Source organism: Meles meles, chromosome 15, assembly GCF_922984935.1.
Source record: "Meles meles chromosome 15, mMelMel3.1 paternal haplotype, whole genome shotgun sequence".
In the NCBI taxonomy this organism is placed as follows: Eukaryota; Metazoa; Chordata; class Mammalia; order Carnivora; family Mustelidae; genus Meles; species Meles meles.
In genome coordinates, this window is record NC_060080.1 from 74,773,818 (window position 1) to 74,777,620 (window position 3,803).

A 3,803-nucleotide genomic window follows, 5' to 3' on the forward strand; every position below is an offset into this window, starting at 1 on the left:
AAAAAAGAAAGTTCCTCAAAATAAAATACTGCACCTTAAAGTGAAACCACAATTACACAGAATTGAAAATGAACTACTTTCTCAGAATGGTAACAATGTATTGTGCATCTCTAAGAAACCAAACTCATCTAGGTTTAATTGATTCCGGCTTTACAAAATGGGGCCAACATATTCCTGCAGACTTGGACAGAACAAAAGTTCAAATTCCCTACCACAGAAACAGTCCCCAGAGTATCAAATCTGTTCCTTTATCAAGTGTCCCTGCAGTACCATTTATCGTCACTAGAAGAACTCTGCACAAGGCAACCTGTGTGAGCATGAGATTTTACTACAGGGAGGAGACAGGTCAGTTTACCAAGGACACCACACTTCACTTTCACAACTCTTGAAAACTAATCTCTCCTAACAGTAAGTAATTAATTTACATTCATTCCAAACTGAACGAGATAGTGTAAACCTCAAGGAATCCGAGATTGTAAATAACCTCACTTGGGAACCAGGGGTGTGTGTGTGTATGTGTGTGTGTGTGTGTTTCCTCAGAGGTACTTCACAGGGTATAAACAGAAATAATTAGCAACTTTTAATCTCATTAACAAGATCTTTATTTAAAATTCTCACATATAAAATGAATTATTTTATGTCCTATTTCCTCAAGTGTGTTTTCTACCTCATTTTACGAATAAAAAAGACATCCAGAGGAAACAGGGTGTCCTTTTCTCAGCCTCCAGAAACACTAGGGACAGCACAGGTAGCACAGGTGTTTGGTCCTAAACCAAAGTTAAGACTAAGTAGGGAAGAAAATGGAAAACAGAACACAGCCTAGCAAAGCAGCCAGAGATCACATGCAGCAGGGGACAGGAAGCCTTGGGGACACTTCACAGCCACCAGGATGAGCTTCATCCCAGGTCCCTGCAGGCCCCCTGGGCTCCACAGAACCTCCAGCCAGCAGTCCCTAAAAACCAAAGGCGGCAAAGAACTATCACTGTCATCCTGGCAAGAAAGCAGCAGCAGCCTCCCTGAACCCAGGAAAGCCACCCCTCCCTCCACAAACAGGAGGAGCCCCCTTCACACCAACCACACAAGGAAGCCCAAGCGGCGAGACCCAAAATTAAAATAAAAATGAGGAGCGCGGGAAGATAGATGACAGCTCAATTAAATTTACACTGGGAGCGCTGGGAGGCTCCGTCTCTCTGAAGACTCCGACTCTAAAGTAAAAATAAAATTTAAGGGGAGGGAGCCCACTGAACTGAGAGGACAGTTCAGTTAAGTCTGGGCTGGGAACGCTACTTCGGGTGTCACAGTCAGAAATAAAAATTAAAAAGCGAGAGGGGGAGGTGTCAGTTTATGTTTTGTGTGAGTGTGTGTGCGTGTGCGCGCGCGTGTCTCTGTGTAGCACCTGGAGTGCAGGATTTGCCAGGGAGGGGAAAGTGGCGGCTCCGCCGGCCTTGAGGAGACCGGGCTCAAATCCGGGGTGAGTTTACGCTCTGGGCGGCAGGGCAGAGTCCGAGGTCCAGACTGCCCGCTGTCGGGAACAGTGCTGGGCCCCGGAAAGGAAGGTCTCACAGCACACCCCCCCCCCCCCCCGACCCCATGCGATGGGCATCCCAGCCCCACCCTCCCCCGGCCCACGTCAGGGCAGAAACCCCCGAACCCGGGGTCCCAGAGCGGGCCTCACCCAGCAGCGCCCGCAGGTGCTTCAAGCGCGTCAGCCCGTCCTTCTCGGGGTCCAGCACCTTCTGAGTGGACTTCTTCGCAACTCCGTGGCTCCTTCCAAAGAACATTCCGCCGCTACGGGAAACCGCCAGCTGCCGGGGCAGGGGCGCCTGCGCCCTGCCAATAACCACATAGGATCCGGGTCCCCTGTCGCGCGGACCCCTCGCCAACCGCCGGCGACCGCGGCCTTTGCCTGCGCCGCAGCCGCCTCAGCCACCTCAGCGGTGGCTCCAGGGAGGAGAGGCTGGCGGGTACTGCGAAAGTTGGCGCAAAAAAGCTGTGTCCGCGCGGAATCGCCGCCGCCGCACTGCGGGAGATGGGAGTCAGCCCTTCCGACGCCGCGCGAGCGCAGCCCACACGAGCCTGCCAACGGAGGGCGCTAGTTCGCGAGTTGGCTCTGAGCTCCTTCTTGCTCCTCCCCCCGCTGTGGGCGGCAAGGCCTCTCGGGAAATGTAGTTTTTCAGGAGGCGAGGTGCGGGGTCTTTCCAGAGTCCCCAAGCTGCTGGACAGCACCCGCCTGCCCCGTCCAGGAAGAGGCCCAGAGCTCCCAATGCTTCACTCCTTGCTCTGGACCACCAGCCCATTTTCCTCTAGTGCAACGTGAACCACAAGAACATCTCAGTAAGAAAAAGTCAAGGCTTTAAAATGCAAACTATTTTTCCTTTGACTTCTAGATTCACACAAAGGAGGGAGTCCGAGTCCCTTTGACCAAACTAAAATGAAGCTCCAGCTTCACATGAACATCAGTGGCTTTGGCAGCGGGAAGATCATCCTTAGACTCTGCGTGAGGAGTCCAGCGGGTACACTTGGTTCCTGGGATCCAGCTTCACTGGGGTATGAGGTAGCCTTGCTCAGAGGACTCCTCGGGCTCTTGTCTCTTGCTTTGTAGGAAGCGCACCCACCTTCGCTGTGTTGAGCAAGGTCCCACAGCAATCCAGTAGCAGAACCAGAAATAGAACTTGAGGGACCTGACTCTCAGGCTGGTATGCTTTTGCAGATTAGGTGTCTGAAACCTGGAGCAAGACTTTGAAATGGAAAATGGCCTGGAGATTTCTTACAAGAGATCTGTAGGAATATTTACTGGCCTCTCGATTCTCTGGATTCTCTGACGCTCCAAATATGGACATTTGAGCGAGTACTTAAGCTGGCTCTTTAAAATCATGGGCTTTCCGTCCACTTGGAGCACCATTTTTCTCACTCAAGGGAACCTGTAACTTGGGAGGAAACCCAAGAGATGTGACATAACTTTGTATTCTCATAACTAGCATAATATTTGACCTCCAGAAGCACTCGCTAAAAGTTTATTACAGAAAATGGAATAAGAGCTATTTCTATCTATGCTATTTTGACAACTCTAAAAACAGAAAGGCTCTAACAACTAGAAGAAATGTGTTTGCATGCCTGGATGATAGAAATGTCCACATCCGACCTGAGGAACATGGAATTGTGACTATTTCTTAGAAAAATGATTTTTATAGATGTAATTAAGGATCTCGAGGTAAATCATCTTTGATGATCTGGGTGGTCCCTAAATCTAATGACTGTCTTCTATTTATAAGAGACAGAAGAGGAGAAGACACAAAGAAGGCCATGTAAAAACAGAGGCAGAGATTGGAGTCATGTAGCCATAAGCCAAGTGATCCCTGGAGCCACCAGAAGCTAGAAGAAACAAGGGAGGATTCTGTCAGGGAGTTGTCCAGAGGGAGCACCAACACCTTGATTTTAGACTTACAAACTTAAGAAATCAGAAAATAAATGTCTGTTATTTTAAGCCACCTCGTTTGTGGTACTTTGTTGTAGCAGCCCTGGAAAATGAATACCACCAGATGCTGGAGACAACCCAGTGTGACTGTCTAGCAAGATCAGAATGACTGATATGGATTATAAGACTTTGAATAAACAAACATTCAGGAACCCATAATGATACTCAAAAGAATGCTTTGTGATGTCCTAGGTGGGTGTTTCCAGTAGAAAACATAGCATGTACCTTTGATGATTTGGGGCAGAGTTGGGTTTTTGTTTGTTTGCTTTTGTTTTTGTTTTTAGCTTATTTATTTGAAAGAGAGAGTGAGAGCAGGGGGAGAGGATGG

General features: G+C 48.8%; 1 long non-coding RNA gene across 2 annotated transcripts; it reads left to right on the plus strand.

The window, feature by feature from the left end:
• The first annotated feature begins 327 nt into the window (after positions 1-327).
• Positions 328-3,420, plus strand: LOC123925974. 2 transcript variants are annotated; one of them, XR_006815127.1, is made up of 3 exons: positions 328-408; positions 2,388-2,547; positions 3,273-3,420. It is a non-coding gene; the product is annotated as an uncharacterized LOC123925974 (long non-coding RNA). The 2 variants fall into 2 exon arrangements; XR_006815126.1 differs by lacking the exon at positions 328-408 and adding an exon at positions 1,078-1,471.
• Positions 3,421-3,803: the final 383 nt, after the last annotated feature.